This window comes from Geospiza fortis, unplaced genomic scaffold, assembly GCF_000277835.1.
Source record: "Geospiza fortis unplaced genomic scaffold, GeoFor_1.0 scaffold428, whole genome shotgun sequence".
Lineage (NCBI taxonomy): Eukaryota > Metazoa > Chordata > Aves > Passeriformes > Thraupidae > Geospiza > Geospiza fortis.
Window position 1 is genome coordinate 511,585 of NW_005054409.1, and position 21,248 is coordinate 532,832.

General features: G+C 42.9%; 1 protein-coding gene across 2 annotated transcripts in view; it reads left to right on the plus strand.

Annotated features, from left to right (window-relative positions):
- Window positions 1–6,908: 6,908 nt before the first annotated feature.
- The window catches only part of CAMK1D (calcium/calmodulin dependent protein kinase ID), a 124,920-nt gene continuing 110,580 nt past the window's right edge, over window positions 6,909–21,248 (plus strand). For both annotated transcript variants that reach the window (XM_031061309.1, XM_031061311.1), the window contains exon 1: window positions 6,909–6,958. The gene's annotated coding sequence lies outside the window, so the exon portion shown is untranslated. The remainder of the gene's footprint in view (window positions 6,959–21,248) is intronic.

Genomic DNA, 21,248 nt, shown 5'->3' on the forward strand with positions numbered 1-21,248 from the left:
GGGATGTTTTCCTTGAGTGAAAACCATTTTTTCCCTCTAAGGGGGATGTTGCCTTCTGGTGGAGGGGGTCCAGGGCTGTGAGGGAAACCACCTTGACTATACTGCCATAAATTCATGCTTTATGATGTGCAACTTTAAATCTGTGTTTTCTGCCTTCATAGAAGTCTCTTTCCTCTAAGTAGCTTTCCTGTAAGTAGCTGACATGGATTTCCAATCTTAATCCCAGTTCTTTTAGTGGGTGGGCTCTTTGTTTTTCTTTCCCTGAGATTATTAAATATTGAGCAGCTAAACTAGAAGAAATTATAAGCCTCAAATGGGCATTAAAATTCTTGCAGCTGACTCTGGTGACAAAAACTGTCAAAACACTAAGCTGTTGTAACTGTAGACAATAGTACCCACAAAAAATAGAAGTTAAATCCAAACAAATAGGAAAACTCTTGGTGGCTACACAAGATCAAAGCTTTGTGCTGCTCATTCTGTTGCAGACTGAAATGGTAAATGGAAACCCAACTGGTTTAAAAGGAGGTGAACAAAGAAGCTCTGCCTGGAGTGTGATATTGTTGGGTGCCTCTGTCATGGCTATAAGCCCCAGCAGAGATCTGGATATTGATGGAGTTACTTCTTCCCAGACATTTTGTTAAAGGGGAAGCAGCAGAATGGCTGAAAGAAAAGTCTGGAATTGGCGATTTTGTTCTGCCCAGCCCTGGGCATGGTGACTCCAGGGTCCTTTCACGCTGTGGCTACTCACTGCAAGCCCACAGAAGTTTCAGGATACCTTGGACAAAATGCTGAAGGAATGGCCATGGGGCAATGGCTCAGGGCACAGAATGAGGTGTGAGTGCTCCAGAAAAGGAATGGCCATGGGGCAATGGCTCAGGGCACACAGAAAGGTCTCAGTGCTCCAGAAAGAGCTTCTTGCTGCAGGAACACCCAGCAAAGACTATCTGTGCTTCTTGTCATTGTTGGAGTGTCCATCAGGATACAGCAACAGCATTTTAGCACAGTGGGAAGTGCTGTCCATCATCTGTGGTGGGTTAACAGCAGCCCCAGGCTGCAGCATCAGGCACCTCCATGGGATCATCACTGTGGGCAGGGATTGGGATCAGCCCTGGAGAGGGGAGCTGGGGTCAGACACTGCCCAGGGCAGGGCCATGTCTGCTGTTAGAGCGGGCACTCGTGGGGCCCCAAGGTAGGAAACAGCATTTTCAGTCGTGGCTGGGAGGCTTAGTGGAAATTAAATGAGTAGGGAGGCTAAAAATACCGGTGTTAATACAGTGATCCCAGTTGTTGTGCTCTCGCCCAGGCAGAGGAAGCATTGCCGTAGAAGGGGCTGCAGGCTTGGAACTGTGTGTTTGATGAATGAAAATAGCTAGAAAAAGTATTTGTGCTCTAAAGCATAGATGGCTGCCACCAGATTAGTCAGCTTTTTGCATGAATTTATTTTCAGTTCTTGGGAATATGTAGAGAATTTGGTTTCTGTACCATGTGTAGCACCGTCCCAAAGTCCTCTCCTTTCCTCTTGGCTGGCTAAAAACCCTCTCCACACTTCTGTGTTGTTAACTTTGTATTCAGACAACACCAAACTATTGAATTGAATTGTAAATTCATTTTCATGCAGCTGTGAGAACACTGATGGACATGACTTTGGAATAAAAATCTTTATTTCCAGCTTTGGTTGGGTCTGTGTTGGGATGCACCTGGATGATGAGGAGAGTGAGGAAGTGTTTACAAAAACAACTGAATAGAAAATTAAGAAAAAAAAAGCCAAAAGAGAGAGCATGAGTTGTGCAGAAAAATGGCTTAGTAGAAAAGAGGTCTGCAGGACCAGAACCCCCCTGGTGTGTTATACAGAGCTTGAGCTCATCCTGCAGTTAACTCCTTGAGGCACATGGAAGAAGCTGTGAAAATGCTAACAAAGACTTTTTTCCCTCTGTTTGTGGTGCAGTCCAAAGTCACCTTTGTTTGGAGAATCAAGGAGCAGAATTTCAGTGTGGTTGGCAAAGCCACACTACGTTAATGACATTTAGTTGGATTTGTCCTCCTTTGATTCAGTCAGACTTTCTGTCTCAGGGTGGATGGACGTGGTATATTTTTCAGATGTTGAGTGTTCACTTTTTTTCCCCCCTGGTCTGGGCAAAGTACACATGGGAAGCCAATTCTACAATAATTAAGAACATTAGCTATATGCAGCCAGAAGATGTGAAATCTGTTTCCTGGCTATGTCTGTTGACTTAGTGTGGCAGAGCACCTGCTAATGCAGTGGAAAACTGCTCAACTTGGAGGCTGAATGGAAAAAATGAAGTTCTGTCCCTCCATCAGCTTTGTCTTCATTTTGTCAGTATTTTTGTCACAGCAATTTTTTTGTTGAATGAGAACAGATTTGCTGTCTCAGTATATGCTCTTCATTGTATTTCAGAAATTAAATGTTCATAATAAGTTCCAACAGAATAGTTGGAATAGTTCCAGTAGTTCCAACAGAAGAAGGAAAAACTTACTTGTTCTTTATTTTGCTTTGATCTGCAGATAGCCTAGCCTTGCAGCCACTGCTTTCTCATAGAAAATCCAGTCTGTTTGGGTATGAGTAATGTTCATATTTCAATGTTAATCCTGAAATTATACTCTTTAAATCTATATAAAAGATAAGTAATGCATGAGAAATAATTTAAATGAATGCCAACTTAAAAAAATTGGCATCTCATAGGATACTGCACAGTCCAGGTGTTTGCAAAGGGGTGAAGAGTCAAAGCATCTCAAGCACCCTCTAGAATTTGCAATTATCTCAATGTCACTCATCAAGTCCTTTAACATCTTCCTTTTTTTCCTTACATTGTTCCTAATTCATATGGAAGTGATCTAAATAATGAAATGATTCCATGCCTTAATTAGAAGTTTGAAAAGAGCAGCTCCTCCAGGGTAAATGATAATATGGTCAAAACTTTCAAAAATGGGTTGTTGCCGCACACGGATTTTGGCAGCTAAAAGTTTCATTTTGCAGAAGTTTCTTGCTTACCCATTTCCACCACTGTCCTACTTCCTCAAAGCCATGACACTTTTTTGCTTTTTTGCTATCATCTGCAGGCAGAACAGGGAAAATTCTTGAAGGATTTGGAAGCTTCTCTTTGGAGAGGCAAAGACTTTGTCCCTGGGCATGTTGGAAAGGTTGCATTTTCCTCCTTCCCAGCTGAAGGGAATGGTACATCCCAGACACATTTACAATCATAATTTTTTACTAGTTAACCTCTTATCCTAAATAAAAAAAAATCTACATCACAGCATGATATTTGTTTTTTTTTCATTTTTATCATACAACACTTCTTGATGATGTTTAATGGAAGCCATGGCCTTTTCATATAAGTCCTGTCATGTTGATGGTGTAAAATTCAGTATTTTCCTACCCCAGACTTCTATCTAAAACTTTGCACACAACTACATTTTAAATCTCAGTAATGAATTGTAATTAATTCTTAGAAATGAATTGTTTTTTTCATTAATAAAATTATTTTAAAGGCAGTATTAATTCCTTTTGGGGAGAAAAAATCTTTAGCAAGCCTGCTGAGCTGCTAGTTCTGTGGAACTTTTTTGAGAAGCTGGGGATTTGCTGTAGGATATATTGCAGTTAGCAAGAAAATGAGCAGCCTTGTCTTTGTGCCTTTCTCTCTGATATTTACCTATTCATGCCTGAGTCAAGAGGGGTTTAGTGGAGGCTGGACTGTGTCATTAAGGGTGGATGAATTCAGCTACATGTTTGAAACTATGATAATTGCTTGCCCATCTATTCAGTATTTTGACTCTTCCCTGACTCCAGGAGTATCTTTGCTGCCTCTCCCTTGCTGGTGCTCCCTCCCACCCTTTGTTTCTTTTTGCCCTATATTGCTGAGTCTGTGTTTAACACTCTGATCCCTCTCTGCATCTGTTCCCTTCCTGCTCTTTCCTTCCAGCACTTCTCTTTCTTTTGTGCACTGACTCATTGCTTTGTCCCCTCCCTTGCTCTGTGAGCACAGGGGTGTATGAAGTGCACAGAATAATGCAGACAGCCTCACTCCTGCCTCCTCACGTCTCCCTCCTGCCTTCCCAGCAGATCCATCCCAGCTCTCCCCCTCCCATTGCTCTTCCCAGCATTAGCAATTTCATGCCATGGCCTCATATAAAAATCAGTGTAAAAAAGCACCCTGTCCATGCCCAGGGTTGACATGGGACCAAACACTTCAGCTGAGCTTCAGATTATTTCATGCTGTAATGAGAAAGGCTGTTAAGGAGATAGGGAATTGGGTTTTGTGAGTATTGCAGAGCTCCACAAAAAAATGTCATTTAAATTCACAGAGGCTCTTTCCAACCAAGGAAACCATGTCTGTCCTGATAAGTGGAGGAAGAAATCCAGCTAAATGATGGAGCCAGCTGAAAAAGAGGTGCTTCACAAAGTTAACCATATTGTGTAGAGGAGAAATAAAGGGATTTCCTCTGTTTTGTTGTCTGAGATCAGCAATGAAATGCACATTGGGAAGGGAGCTCCCTGTATTTTTATAATATCATAAACACACTGGGAGAGCTGTGTGATCAGTAAAGGACTGGTGGGAATATTGCAGCTTCCAGCACCATTTAACTGAGGGCAAGGAGCCTGTTGCAGACAAAGCTGGAGTGAAGTGCTGTGCTGAAAGCTTAAGCACATGGGAGTTGAGGGGCCCATGAAATACAGCTGGGAGCAGCCCTGTGAGTTTCTGAGTGCTTAGGTCTGCAACCAAAGCTGGTAAGCACCCAGAGGTCTCAGGGCTTTCCAGCAAAAGGATTTTATTGCAGTTCTGGTCTGGCCGTCTCAAGCATGAGGGTCAGGATGAAAACCTTATTTGGTGAATTGAATGGCTAGGGCTGTCAATAACAGGAAAGGAAATAACACAATTAAAAACACTCTGGGTGGCTTATTTGTGCAAACCACTTGGATCAGCTGTGAGGACCCTAAATTGGAGCCTATGATGCTCTGACATGCTGTGGTGGATTATACACAAAGCAGAAAAGAGGAAATCAATCTGCTACTCCACGTGGCATAAATGTAGCCATAGTCTGTCCTTTTTAGTGAAAATGAGGCACAACATTTCTTGGTTCAGAGGATCACTGCCCCATGTGGACAAGCTGTCAAACATCTGCTGTGTAACAGCATGCGAAAGTCTCTTTTCCTCAATTTCACTATCACTATTTCCCTATCTGCTGGCTACAAAAGCATTTCTGGGTAAGCAGGTACTTTGTTTCAAGAGCAGCAGGCTCTTCCTTTTGCTTATCCACTTCATGATTCATGTGGCTGTTGTGCAACTCTGGAGCTGCTGGTGAGGTCACAGCAGCCTGCTTGTGTCATCCAAGTGCATGACTTAAAAAGGAGGAGCCTGTCCAGGAAAGGAAATTCTTTTGTTTATCCACAAAACATCTAGATAAGCAGCAGTTGTCAGGAATGCAAGCCAGAGAAAGTTGGTGGCAGCCAGATGAGGCTGTGACCAAACATTAACCTTTGAAGAGCAGGCTGGAGCATGGCTGGGTTTGCTCAGCACCCTCCTGAGCAGTTATCAGAGTGAGCTGTGTAGGAGAGCAGAATAATCTGCTAATCAGGGGAAATAATAAAGAAAATACTACTTTTATTTCTTATAAATAAAACACAAACCTTCATAGAATGATAGAATCAAGGAATGGTTTGGGTTGGCAGGAACTGTAAGGATCATGTAGTTCCAAACGCCTTCCATTAGACCAGATTGCTCACCCTGATCCTTCAGCTGTCATTGGGTTAGGAAAGCCCTTGGATCTGATCTCTCTTGGACAAAGTGGGTGCTTCAGGAGGAGGTTTTGGTGAGTAGGAAAAATTATTTGCTGTTCCTCGTCAGGTCAATGCTCTCCCTGGCCCAGTACCCTGCTGCTAAGCCAGTACCAAGTTCCAGAATACAAGGATGGTCCTGATGTACCACTGCAAAGTCTGTCCAGAGTAGCAGAGTCTGAATGATGCTCAAATGCTCAAAAAATCTGGAAACCAAAAAAATGACTGTATGGCACTGACTGTGGCATTTTCCTGGCCTCTTCTTGGTTAGGTCCAGAGGCTTGGGAAGAATCACTGACAGTGCAAGAAATAATACTCTGTCATGAAATAACCCAATGAAGGAGAGGCACTGCCCATTCTTGGCAATTGGCTGCTGTGATGTTTCTTTATTTGTGTAACCCTCTTGGGGTAACCATAGGGAGGCTGCTACTAAGGCCAGTGTTTAGACTTGTGATTTAATCCAATTCCTTGGCTTTAGTGGTTACACACATCAGTTTGTGCTGTGGAATAACTCTTCTGATGCAGTCTGAGTCAGGGTTGATCCAATGGTGAGGAGAAGCCCTGGGCAGGTCCAGAGTGGGGGCCCTGACCTCTTGTGGTGACTGAGGAACCAGGAGCACTCCTGACACTAGTGTGTCACTTAGTCCTGGGGACATTGGGCTGCTTTGTGAATTAAACCTCCTAAAATCTCAGAAAGGGGGAAAGTATCTCATCCACCAAGTCAGCAGCCAGGCTGTGCTCCATGCCCCTGTGTACAGAAATGGTACTTTCTCATTTTCAAGCTCATATCTCTGCTGGATGATGGTTCTTTATTGAAATGGTTGTGTTTGGTAAGCCTTTAATGCACTGCATGAGTGTGAATGTCTCCATATGTTTGTAAAGGCAAAGAAAGATATTTGTAATGTCATTTCTGTGTTTAACAAGAGCAGCTTCCAAAGGACACCAGAAGAACCATGTTCAATGGTTGTGTTTCAGTTAACAGGTTTCAAAGAAAAAACATCGCTTTCAACCAGGGTTTTTCTTCTCTTCTTTCAGGGGTGCATTCTCTGAAGTTGTTTTGGCTGAAGAGAGAGCGAGTGGGAAACTCTTTGCAGTCAAATGCATTCCCAAGAAGGCACTGAAGGGAAAGGAAAGCAGCATAGAGAATGAAATTGCAGTGCTGAGAAAGTGAGTACCAGACCTTCATTTCTGCCCCTTTGCTTCAGTTAGACTCCTGCATTTGAGGAGCAGTGATTGACAAATGTGACTGAAAAGCTGTTCAGCCCATCACAGGCAGACAAGATCGTGCAAATGTAAATGGTGCTGAAAATGTTTTGAGAAATGCTCTTCTTTCATATTAGTGCAGCCACATAACTGCAAAATGGGAGAGGAGTGAGGCTACAGTAAGTCTACGATGCCATGAAGAGGCTTTATGCACTAAGAATGTCAGCAGTTGTGTCACAGCATTTGAGGAGAGCAGGAGCAGGGTGATAATTTTTAAATGCTTAAAACAGTCTGTTTAATTGCTCCAAAATGATGACATGCCATGGATTGTCATAGGAGATGGTGTTAACCTGTGCCATAAAGATGAGTGGTTCTCTGTACTTCTGGAAGGGAGATGTGTTTTTTTCCCTTACTTTGCCTGGAATACATGGGTAAGAAAAAGGAATTTCACGATTTCTGTGAATTCATTGTAGTTATTAGAGGCTTGATTCTTACCTCTTCCTCATCTTATGTCCTGAAGGTGGGATTCATCTCACCTGACTTGAGACATTTGGATTTGAACTTATCACCCTTGACTTTCATTCTGGGAAACAGAAAGAGATTGGTTACTTTAGGATTGGTTCCTGTAGTGTGTTTTAAACTTCTAAAAGTACCTTCTCATTGAATTAAAGGTAGCACACTTACACAGAACTGCTCTGCACTGAACTGGGACATTCTTATTTCTGCTGCACTTCTGTCCCAAGTGGGACTTCTTGCCCCAGTGCTTGGTCATGTCAGAGCTGATGGCTGATCATGTGGGCACCACATGACAAAACAGATGCTAAAAACTGACTGGATGAATAGCTCAGCCAGCCTAAGTCAAAGGAGCTGGCTCAAGGGCAAATTCAGACATCTCAGCAGGCAGAGGGGATCTTTTTTAGTGGAGAGACATAAATGGAGCTCCAAACAGCTACAACTATTTGTAGCAGTGCCTTCCTATTGCTGAACCCACCTTGGTCAGTACAAGGCAAACCCAGTGACAAAAGCAGCATGTCTTGCTGTGTGGTGTTGTTGAGAGCCTGTCATAAAACTCAACCATTGCCATGTCTGTAAGCAGGCAATAATGGCCAATAACCACAGCTTGAAAGTCTCTGTGTTGATGGGTTTGTCCCCTGATTCTCCTGTGGGGTGTGGGGGGGCAATATCCATGTGCAGTATGAACTGACTTGCATCAGCCTTGCTCCTGAGCTGGCAGAGCAGAGAAATCATTCAGGTTATTCCTTGCTTCTGCGCTGTGAAACGTTTCTGTTCCCTGCAGACAACTTCCTGAGAAACCAGGAGGCAGCACCCAGGCTGTGCTATTCCAGCTGCAAGGCCAGGAGAGTGAGTGGGCAGAAAATGCCTTAATTTCATGCAATTAGATCTACTCAATCTCTTGTCCTGTGCACATTAGGACCTTAAAAGAGAATGTCCCTTTTTTATCTCCTGGTGTCTTCTACTGAGCTGTTGCTAATACAAACTTTGCCTGCCATTGTCTTTATTCTGAAAATAGACATCCTTGCTTGCAGATGCAGCATTGAATTTGTATGTGCCACCAAGGAAACAATTAGAAAATAACAAACTAAATTCTGCCTACAGCTGAGGAGAACGGATATCAACCTGTTCCTCTGTTCAATGAATTCTCTGCTTCAAAAGCTGTCAGTAAAAATAGAGAGTGGTTGAATGGATCCTGAGCAGCTGTTGCTAAGCTCCATCTAAGTGCCCTTGCTTTTCTTTCTTGTAGCTTAACACTGAGTGGGACTGGCTAGTTCTTGTGTTGTCTGATGAATGGGTGGGACCCCAGAGCCCTGGGCTTCCCTGCAGAGCTGTGAGGAGCCACAGCCTTAAATTTACCATGCACTGAACTGCCTCATCTGCAGGATGTGCACAGAGGATGCCTGGTAGCACCAGCTGGTCCCTGTTCCCCGAGGGGAAGGTGTAGAGACACAGAGGATGGATGCAAAGCAAATAGAAATATGCACAGGTGTTGATCCCTGTCTCCCTGGCTGGTTTTGCATTGTGTCTTTTGAGGGTGCTTAAACTCTGATAGGATAAAAGTCCCAAAGACATCCTGCCTGGCTAAAATGCAGACAAACTCCTTGACATCCTTCAGAGAAGGATCTCTTGTCTTACACTGGACTTTCTCCTCATATGTTCAATCATTAGAGCTTTGTTTTCCTCCTGACAAGCTCTGTGCTTTCTGGCAGACCTCTGCCAAGTGTTGTGAAGCGCAAGATTCTTCTTGATCTCTTCTTGATTTCCCCCAGTTGTATATCCAATTGAGGTCTGGTAGGAAATCCTGAATGTACTCCCTGCATGTCCCCCATGCTGCTCTCAGGTGAGCTGCTCATGCCCCTGTATGTGGTGAGCAGGAGTTTAGGAATAGTCAGATTGTGCTGGCATGTCCAGGATCAATGCCCACAGTGTCCCACATACTTTGTACTCTCAGGCATCTCTGTTGAAGGTTCATTCCTCTGCCAGTCCTGCCAAATCATTCAGATCTGGCAGAATCAATATGGGAGAGAGTTTGAATGATGCTGTGTGTTGAAGTAATGTTTAGAGGAGCATTTTTTGCAGTCAGGATTAAAAGTCTAAGCATGGAGTACTGGTGATGATAACATGAATCCAGTGACTAAAAGCTTTGGGTCCCCTCTCACCTCTGCTACTTTCCTTCTGTCACAAGAATTATTGTCTGTATCAATATTTATTGGCTGTGAAACAGCTCTTATTGAAAAGACTTTTGAGCAAACAGTTTTACCTGCAGTTGCTTTCCTGTCCTCTCTTGTGTTTGGCAGAGTGGATGTGGAGGGGAGGTTTCTGGGCCGGGCTCTTAGTGTGAAACCAAAACTTCTGTCAGTCCTTCTGTGTGTCTGGACTAAAAAGCTGTTGGGAGCATTAATCCAATATTCAGTGCAGCATAAGGTCAGTGACTCCCATGTGAGGTACAGGGAAGGTAGGAGATTTTATCTCTCTGTCTGTGGGCTTGGACGCTCGGGCTGCCAAAACAAAATGACACATTTCAGGAGCGATGTTCTGCGAACAGAGGAGCTGCCAGCCAACTGATCTGCATGTTTGTGTGAGTGCCAGAGTGAATCATGCATACTCCATAATTCTATTTTTCCAGCCATGGCCAACAAATCTGTTCTTAAAAAAGAAAAAAGGCGGAAGAGCCGTCAAGTCAATATTTACGCCTAGCAACCTTAACGGGGCTCTTCCAATATGGACTCTTGTGTCCCGTGGAAATCCATGGCAACATTCCCTGAGGACAAGGATGGGTGGGGACAGAGTGGGAAGGAGCTTGCTGGGAGAGACTGAGTCTGCAGTTAATCCAGGGGCCTGACAAAGCATTTAAGCATGTGCCTAATTTCAGGCAGTAATTAGTTCAGTGAAATTGGTGAGGAGGCTGAGCTCCCCTTGCTTGGATGTTTCAGAGAAGGGTGAGAGTCCCACCGTGTTTGGCACCACATCAAGAGGGGAGTTTTCTTTTTATCTTCAATTAAGACATTAGGACATGTGGAAAACATGCTTAGAATGTGTTTGAGGAAGAAAATGGCATCTCTAGGATGGGACTGTCACAGCTGCATTAACTGGCTGTGGGGGACAGCAGCACACAGTCACCTCTGTGTGACACAGCCTTTTCCTGAACTGACATGTGGGGAGTTTCATAACCTGCCCTGAAAGCAACTGTGCTCTGGTTTTGAGCAGAAAGAGAAATGCAATCCTTTCCATTGTTGGCTGTAGAATAGAGGAAATTTCTTCCACTTATGGTAATTGTGCAGGTGTGAACACGCTGGAAGAGGAATCCTCTGCTAGATGGTTCTTGAAGGCAGTGCAGAGTGCAAAGAGTGGGACTGCAGAGAAGCAGCAGTCTGAGGTTCTAGTTAAAGGGAGGGAAAAAAAAAGCTTATAGGCCAGATAGATAAAAACATGCTTGATTTGCTTGTAAGGCTGGTTCTGTGTTTGGTTTTTTTTTTTTACCTTTGGCTACACCACTATTTATCACAAGAATTTCTCTGCTGCCTGGGTAATACCTGCCCAATTGTACAGACTCAGTGCTGAGTCAGAGCAAAGCAAGGGGAGGAACAATAAACTGTGTGTAGCCCTGCACCCAGGTTTATTGATTGCTTAATGGCAGTAATGTGCACATGTGTCTTGTTAAGCAATACTGTCTAGCTAGCAAATCATACTCTGCTTTAGCTGGTTTCTGCTGAACAGGGATTTAAAAAATAATTTCTAAGCTATTTAAGTATCTCTTACCTTCTCTCCCACCTCTTTACTATCCTAGATCCTCTGGAAGAGTCATTGTTAAATTCCTTATTACAAATCAAATCCATGCCTTACCGAGGTCTGAGGCTTTTTTTCCTGTTAAGCAGAGTGAACTGTTCCCAGCAGGTCAGCTAAACTTCTGCCAGTGCTTTGCATCCCCTTTTCCTCAGGAGACAGGATGTTCAGGCAGTGATTCACTGCCTCCCTCCTTATATGCCTGCACCTACAACCAGGAGCTGCTGCTGGGACAAAGAGCAGGGAGAGAGGAGGGGATGTGTCCTCCAGCAAAGCCTGGGAGGTCAGGGCTGTACCCAAAGTAAAACTAAACAAAAAACAGCAATGAAAAGTTTTCCTAATGTGGGTGCAATTGTGGGAGCTCCTGCTCTCCCATAAATCACACAATGGTCAAAGGAGCCCCTTGCTCCATGCCAGGAGGCAGTGCTGCTCCTCATGTTAAAGATTACAAATGTGGGAAAATCACCCTTCTCAAGATTTACATGAAGGCTGCAGAGGTCATTAAAAAATTGTACCTCTTTGCTCCTTTTCAGCAGCCCACTGACAAACTTCTTGTAAAACCTCTCTGTCCCAGATTCCTATCTCTGTTATGCCCCAGCCCTCCAGAGCTGACTCCATGGCCTCCAGGAAGACCAATCCAAATTTAGTTTTGAAACTCATTAGTTACCTCTTATTAAACTCCTCTGTGCAATTTAACTCGGAATCAAAGGCTACATTAATTCTGAATAAAATTGGCCATGCAGAAATTTAATGTGCCCTAACATAAATTCAGGCATTTAATTAATTCAGATGAATGTTCCTGATTGACTTTGGGGGACAAACCTGTCTATTCAAGCCATGATTGTGTTCAGGTCAAAAAGCACAGCCCTTGCAGGCCTGGGTGGTCCCATACTCCACTTTCCCAGTCTGGAGGCTCTCCTGGTACCCAATGATGTTTCCCTGTGGTAATTGTTTTTCTGTCCAAGGCAGCACAGCACAGTACAGGGCCAGCTGAACTAAAGAGGAGACATTCAGATCCTGTGTGGATAAGTGTCAACATAAAAGTGATGGTAATTAGATTGTGTAGCTGAGGTACAAAAAGCTGTGAGATTGACCCTTAAGGGGTTAATGACTAATTACCTCTTTGCACCCCAGCAGTAAAAGCTCTTTTTTTCCTGTCAGGAAATGGTTAGGAAATGAGAAACCAAAAAAAAGCACTTGACATCTCTGTCTGTCAGGTATCATAATTTCTCTGGTGCTTTGCTTATTCTATAGACAAAACAGCCTTTCTGCTTTTTTTTATTTTTTTTCCCTGTTTTTTCTCCTCTGTGAATAATGGTGAGAAGATCAGCTGCCTCAGCAAGAATTGAAGAGACAGCTGGTTGTTATATTAAGTAATCACTCTCTGAGAAAGCTTTTATGTAGATTTACTTGTTCAAACCTGGCTTGCTCATGCCACTGCAGTTGCTCTGGGGTGACAGAAGGCTGACTCTGCTCTTCCTGCACTGCCATGCTCCAAGCCCTGACAACTGCACATCCAGGACATCCCAAAAACCTGCTCCTCACTGGGGCCCTGCATCCCCAAGGATGGCTCAGGGTGCTCAGACCCACAGCCACCAGCTGGGGTGGGATACCCTGTGGTACCATTAATGATGTTGATGTCAGTGGTGCCAGGGTAGGGCCCTTCCAAGAATACATTTGTTGGCATCATGCGTGGATTTGCTTCATCATTGCCCCCATAGATCTCTTGGGCTGATGTGGATGCCTGGAGGGACCCCCAGTGCCTGCCTGTGGAGCCTCCCTTCCAGCTGTGCTAGGGAGGCAGGCAGGCTGGAAAGGAGCCAGGAGCTACAAAACTCAGGGTAGGGGGACAGTTGGACATGCCTGGAGGCTGACATCAGCCTAAACCATGAGATCATCTCCTGGATCAAGGAGATGCAGACTGGATGAATTGCCCTTCTCTGGTTTCAGGCAAAGGGGAATCTGACCCTCTAAATGTGGGTATGGCACAGGGCAGCTCTGCCTTGGCACTCACACTTGGCTCTGTGTTAAGCAAATAGTTTTGCTGCAAAGAATTCATCCCAGTGAAAAAAAAAAAAAGTGAAACCTGAAACAAAGCTGACACCATCCTTCATCACTAAGATGCTGGAAACTTTGCAGGGGAAGACTTGCAGCCAGGGCTGCCTGGATTGCATTTCATGCTAGATTAGATGTAAGCAGATATTGAGAAACAGATCAAGGCATCTTTAAAAATCCTTAAAATGCATTAAGTGGAAGAGAAAAATCCCCTCTGAAGTGGTAATCACAGAATCCTTTGTATCTTCTCTGGTCTTGCACAGTTCCATGCAGGTGCAGGGTGCTGGGTCAGGCTTCAGGGATGGTGTGTGGCATTTCTGTGTCTCAGCCTGACTTCACACCCTGCACACCCCGACAGCTGTGCTCCTACAAGGAGGTTACAGAGTGATAAGTCATTTCACTGTAATTTCTGTCCTCTCTCCTGGATGGTGGGGGTTGTTTACCAGATCTCCCTGGCATAACTATTGTCATCCAAGGTCACCCCATACCTTGGCTCATCTCAAAAAATGGCATATCCATGTTAGAAGGAGGACATGGAAGCACATTGTCACTCAGTGGTCCAACTTTTAAAATAATTCAAGGAAGTCACGGCTGATTTCTGAAAGAGTTCTAAGAAGGGTCCAAATTAGCAGAATGATTTTAATTTAGAATGTCAGCCTTAGGTGGTATCTGCCTCTGTGCTACACAGAATCACAGGATATGCTGACTTGGAAGGGAACCCACAAGGATCATTGAGTCCAACTCCTGGCTCTGTGCAGGACACCCCTGAAGTCACACCAGGTGCTTGCGAGCATTGCCTAAATGCTTCCTGAACTTTGGCAGGATTGGTGCTGTGATCACTTCCCTTGCACTGGTGGAATAACAAAGCCAGGGTCGTCTCAGAGCTCCCAGCTGAAGAAGGAGAATCTGTGACCTATTTTCCAGGATCTAATTCTCAGGAAGATGGTTATGACTGTGTTTCAGTGGTACAAGTGCCTGATTATATTGCCTTGTCTGTTACCTAAAAGGAAAGACTTGTTAAGATGCATAAAGCCTTTTCAACAAGATCAGTAAGTTTGATAAATGACTCAGCTTTAAATCTGGATTCATAAGGTCTGTTCAGCCACATATTTAAACCCAAGAGTTACCTCATTTGCAAGCACGTGGCTTTGGTAGTAGGGACAGCATTTTCTCCAATGCTTGCACTTCAAAACTTCAAGGATGTCTTGGTGCATAAAAGCAGCTGAGGATGTACTCAGTGTACTCCTAGGTGGCTTCATTAGGCAAAGTACTTCCTCTTCTGTTTTTTCTCCCAAGGTACTTTATAGGTAATCTGGAATGTTTTGTCCAAAAATAAGGGGTTTGGTTTCTTTTCTATAGAAGTCATTTCTTCATTTGGACAAAATACAAAAGCTGTTTAAATGTCTCATGACATTAGGGAAGTCAAGATTGTTTAAATATTCTCAACCTATTGCATTTTGCCTCTGTTCTCTTATGTTTTTCTTGAAATATGAACTGGAAGGATTCAGTGTTTGGTAATAAGCTGTTGTGATGTGCTGCTGGGAACCAGTTGGTTTCTAACCTCAGGGTGACCATATTTTGGTGGTGGGTAAGTTTTTAGATGCATAGTCCGAGCAACTCCATGGATAATCCTTTATCTTACTTTCATGCTATTAAAATCCACATCATAACTCATAAAACACTGGGCTATTGGAGTGGTGAAGTAGAGTTATAATTTATGAAGCACTGCATAAAGAGAACAAGTAGATGCAAGGTAAGAATCATCTGGCCAGCTGGAAGCATCCTCCAGGTACACAGCTGCATCTAAGCTCAAACCTCACTTGCTATGGAAATCATCAAATATGCATTTCTAAGTGGATCAGAATGTACAGGGAGGATAAACAAGTATTCCAAAAGTGTCAGTTCAAGAAGGTAGAAACAGAAATCTTATCAGAAACGACAGTTTTCTGGAGTACTCGTTGTCCAAAGCAGTTTTTTGCTCTTAGTTGCATATCAAACTGCTTTTTAAACACAAATTGCTGTATTTTTGGCCTTCATTATATGAAATTAGACAGTAATGTTATCAGTGGGCAGGTTTTTCTGAGACTCCAGTGTGAATTTAAAACAACTCGGTTGGCAACTTACACCTCCTGTTTTCATTTATTGAAGATGAATCACGATTAAATTTTGTGTCTCATTAAGGTAACACTTCTAGGTGTCTTAAAGCAGAGTTTGGCAGAAGGGGGCTGGTTCTGACTATAATAAAATGGGGAAATATTTGTACTCTGTCCCACGTTCTGCTGCATCAGGTTAAACCTGACAGCAACCTCTGTGTTTGGAACATATCCAAAATATCCTGATCTGACAGCTGCATAAATTAATTGCTGTTTGACCAACTAAGTCTGCAGCTGTCAACTGTGATACATATTGATTTTTTTCTTGCAATGCTTACTCATACAACACCTTGTTTGTGTTCAGTAAGAGTTTTTAAGGGAAAAAAGTAAAAAAAAAATCTGTATGTGCAGAATTTATCTTTTAACAAAGGCAGAAATTTAAAACACTCTTTTAGTGTGGTGGCTGCCCTGGTGGTCAGTTTGACCAAGGATATGCTGATGATAATTTTATTTCATATTAAACATTGATTATATTTTTAAAATCAGAAATTCTATTTTTTTTTAAACTGTGTTTTATGTTCTTAAGGCATTGGCTTAATCAGAATACAGAGTGATTGAAGAGTGTCCCTAGAAAGGGGTTGTGCTTCTGCAACTATGGGACTTTAAGCCTATTAGTCCAATCAGTTTTCAAAATAAAGCCTGACATTTTCCTTGCTTGCATCCATGTTTCTACATCTCTGGCTATCAGAGGCACCTGGCTATACTGCCCAGGTCTTAAATCTCTCTAAGTGCAGAAACCTTTGGATTAGTTTTAATGCTGACAATTTATATCAGTAAGTGGACTATGAAATCATTTCCCTAAGGATAGGTGACAGCCAGCTTTTACTCTGCCAGCTATTTCATCAAATGAAAGTTATGGAGCATTACATTAAACAGGAATGCTTTTGCCTCCTTGACTTAATTTTTTTGTCCATGAAAGCAGACATAGCTGAATTCAAGCCTTCTTTGGTTTAATATGTTCTTCTTTGAAATCACTTAAACATATAAATAGCAGAATTTATTTCTTTTTCTTGAAAGTTTGTTCAATAACTTTGAGAAGGGATATTGGTAGGAAGCTTTTGCAAATAATCTAAAATGTATTACAGGTCTATATGGCACCAAAACAACCTACTGACAAATAAGTAGCAGTGAACTGTGCCAGATACATTTCTGCACACCTCCAGTGTCACCTTCTGAGATTAGTCCAAATTTCTATATATAATCTGTTTGGTTCCCACCAAATAAAATAACAACCTGCTTCAAATATCTTCATACCTTTGTGATAGCTCCTGTCTTGGCTGAAGCACCAGGGATTAAACTGTGACCTTTTTGGACTCACACATACATTTCTTTACAGCTAAGCAGCCATTCCCTGCAGGTCCGTGGAATGGATTCAGTGGTGGACTGGGCTCTGAGTGAAATAGTTAACTTGTGCTGAAATAGTGGTTTGAAAAGTCCTCGCGCTGAAATACTCGTTTGAAAAGTCCACATTGGTATGGGGTTGTTTCTCAGCTATTTTTTTCCCTCCACCAAAAGCAGAGGAATTCCCATGCAGCAGCAGCAGCATTTGGCATCATATGTTTTGTCAAGAAGCCTCTCTCCAGACCAAAGCAATCTGGTCACTCCCATGTCTGCTGTAAAATCGATAATTAGAAGAGAAAACAGCGGCTGTTCACAGCTTTGCTCTTAAAGAGGATAATGGGGGATTTCTAACTGAAAACAAAGAGGAAAGGACTTTTTCAGTGTTTTAAGCTCTCTTATGCAAACCACAACAAATATATGGATATGACATGATCCAAAAAGATGCAGCATTTATATAGAAATGCCAGTTCTCCCCTTTTTATGTTACAGCAATAGTAATGGCTGGCTGATTTCTGTTTACTACAAGGGGGCTGGTGGGAGGGAAGCAGAAAATTTTCATGAACTTTGAAACTTTTCCTTCTGTGTTTTTTGTGTGTTCCTGAGAAAATTGCTGTTGAGTGAAACTCCTGTGTGCCCCACAGTGCTTATGTCTTGAAGGAATCATCCTTGCCATTTATGGTGTCCAACACACACGTCCCAGCCATGAAACAGCAGCATGGCTAAATGAGCACTCGTCATTAACAAACAGACATGGGTAATATGATCTCATGCTATTCTGGTCAATAGGAAAATTCAAAGTCGTTGAACTTGGTTACATGACTCCTTGAGGCTCCCTTGAGAATCTTGGCCCAAAGCAAAAAGGGGAAAGAAAGCCTGAGCTGAGGTCCCATGTGGATTGCAGGGCTTTGTCTTGTGTGGTGGTGTAGTGTGGGCTCAGAGCTTTACAGCCTCCTTCCCTCTTCCTCAGTGCCTCCTGACTGATACATCCAAGGAAAGGGGCACAGCCACGTGGGGATTTACTGTTCCAAAGGTGGATGTTCCTTTTCATGTCCTCCTTACTCAGGCTTGGCTGAGCCCACACAGAGTCCTGGCTTTCCCACTGAGAGCTCTGTGCCATCTGGGTTAGTTCTGGGAACAGTGGTGCTCTGTGCTGGTTTCAGCTGCTGTGGCTGAGGCCATACTTCAGCCTGCAGAGAGAGGATCTGCCAGGGACTGGCCATGTCCCCTCTCCTCCCTCCATGTAGCCACAGAACTGGAACAAGGGAATCCCAAGGGTTGCTCCTGTGAGAGGGTGGGGAACGTGGTCTGTGTCTCACCTAGTGGGGCTTGCTCCTGCTGGTGTCATTAAGTTGTTTTTCCTTCTAGAAACTGAAAGACCAGACAAGAGTTCATCACCAAACTTCACCCTGAAAGGGTTGGGTTGGCACATAGAGATTTCCCCCCCTATTTTCTCTGATTTTACTATTAGGATGCTGAATTGCTGACTTTGTTTAAAATTCCTCCTACCATTGGAAGCATATGTTTCTGATTTTCTTTCTTATGATGACGTAGTTTGCACTCTTATCCAAGAGCTGTTTTCTTAGTAGGACCAACTATATTTGGAATCACTCTGAATTGCTCTTGAAATGGAAGATTGATGTCAGTATTTCTGGCAGTCTTTCACTGTATTTCTTTCCCCATAGTTGAGCATTAAATGACTGATCAAGCTGGAACACCTACACCATTATTTTAACATAATTAGATTTGTTTTATTTTAGTGCTGTATATACTCCTAGAGTAGCTGATACAGGTAAACTTATCAGTGGGCTGGTTTGGGGAGGATTCAGTAAATAACAGAAAGAGGATGCCAGAGAGTGTAGAGGGTTGTGCTTTGCATCAGTTTCCACACAGGGAAATCTTACAGGTTTTAGAGATTTTTAGAGATGTGTTGACACATACTCTTCTGTATCTCAAGCACACTTGTGTGGCATTTTTAAAAGTATCTGCACAGGACAGTGATCTGGATCCCAGTGAAATCCCCTATCTAGAGGACATTAGAAGACCTCATGGATTTTATTAGTCAGCTATATAATTTCCTGTGTCATGATTATGCCTTCAGCATCCATGGGGGAGATGACTGTTCTCAGGTCATGAGTAATCCATCACAGTCCTCCCAGTCCTGAACAGCAAACCAAGAAATGTCAGTCCTGAGAGGGAGCACTCAGCTCAGTGCTGATCTGGGCCTTGAACCATCTTGGAAACCTCTTTAAGACGCTCTTGTGAAAAAACAACAGGCCTTTTTCAAGGGAAAAAACAGTACCCAAACTGCCCAAAAATTCAGGCTCATTTTGAACTGCACTTTGTGTTTCAGCACCTTTAAACTGTGTTTGATTCTGGAAGGAGAAAGTCACTCACCTGATCTGACCCACTGCAGCAAGTGGGCTGTCTCATTTCATCTGTTTATGCTGTGTAGATATTGGTAACTGGATTTGACTCGTGGTCAGAAATGTAGCCAGGCTTCGTGGGAGTCTCCTGCTTCTACCCTAGAACTGCACAAGAATCCCATATACTCCTTCAGAAAAAAAAAATACTCTATTATTCTCATTTGCATGGGAACTTGTCAGGGTTTAACTTCTGTTTACTTGTGGATTCTCAATATATTTCTCAATAATATATTAAATATATTAATATATATTGATATATACATCAATATATCTCATGTTTCTTTAGTATTCTGCCTTATCTTGTGGAATCTCTGTTTTTATTATGCAGAATTGAGTGCAGGGTTCTTCTTTATAGACACCCTTGGGTACTTGGAGAATATTTTGGACATTCCTCATGCATACTCTGTAAGTGGAAGTGTTTCTATGGCATGCAGTGATTTACGGGGAGCATGGCAGGATTAAAAAAAAAGCATTTTTAGAGTGGGATAATCCTGAAAAAAGTCCTTGATTTGGCAATAATTCCATTTATTAAATCCATTTATTCCACTTGTAAGTTTTGGTTAACTGAGGGGTAGATTTTAGGAGCACACTGATGTTGTGTGGGTGAGACACAGCAGGGACACATAGCCAAGGACATGAAATATATGGAAATGGGGCAAAAGGAGGGGTTTTGGTGGGGGAATCAGTGCTCTGATTGCTGTGGGTGATTTGTGTCTTGTTTTTAGGAAAGTGAAAGAGCAAAAGCCCAAGAGCTTGTTCTGGAAATGGCTTTATAATAATGGTTTTCAGCCATTTGAATAGGCAGGTACTTAATTTTTTTTCCAGTAGCAGAACCAGGTCCTCAACAGCAATTTAATTTGAAACTCCTGAAAGATGGATTTGCTTTTTTAGTTATCCTTTACAGACCCTGTGAATCCCACAGGTTCTGGGTGGAAACCACCGTACTGAAGTGTGGAGGAATGAAAAAAACTCTCCAAATAAAATAACAGGAGAAAGCAGAAGCTAACTGTGGCGTGTTAAAGCACCTCCATAGCAATACCATTCAGGAAATCCCTATATATTAATTTTTCATTACAAGTAAGTATTGAGCTCACATCACTTTGAATTGGCCACTCAGGGGTCTCAGCCAGTCCCTGCCCATTCCTGTGCTGGGCCACTCTACAAGGGAGAAGATGGTGTTAAGGGACTTGGTGCTACTGAGAGTGTTGGTGTCTGTGGTTTTGTGCTTGGTTCTGGCCATGGTTTCCCTTCTCAAAAGTGGAGGAAGAAGCTCAGAATTTTATTTTTTTTCTGAGCCTATTCCAGACTAAACTTTTCATTTGAGGGTCCTGACAGAGCATCTCTTCTCCAAGACTCCTCCTGAAGCCACGTGTCCATCAGGGTTGGTTGGGTGATGGCATAGCCACACTGAAATAACATTTTTGAAGAAAAATCATAACTATTACTGAGTTATATAAATATCAGCACTTGGCACTGTTGTACAAAGCCAAAAGTATTGCTGGGAGAAAGCAGTGAGTTAAAAACTGCTTTGCAGTGCTGTGCTTCTCCTTGCATTAAAAATAAAGTGGAACATCGTGAGCAGTTGGTCTTGCTGTTTTGTAAACAATTCTCCTCACATTTTCTCCTCTTTACTTTCGATAATGGTGAAGAATTGTACTGCTGAGCAAAGAAGCTGCATTGAGTCTGCTGTGGTGGGACCAGAAGCTTTTCCATAGCTCTGCTAATAGGAGTTATTGACCTGTAACTGACCCAAAATGCTCCTTGCTTGGGATCATTACAGTGGTGGGAATCCCCCCTTCCCTTGAAGGCACAATACTCACACATCACTCTAAACAGAAAATATATTTAAGCATGACACATGGCTACATGAATGCTTTTGAGATTGAGTAATCCAGGAAAAAGTGGGAATGGAGAAGGAATGCAGCAAGATACGATTCAAGAAAACACTTTCTCCAACTTGGATGCTGAAGAGGTTCCCAAACA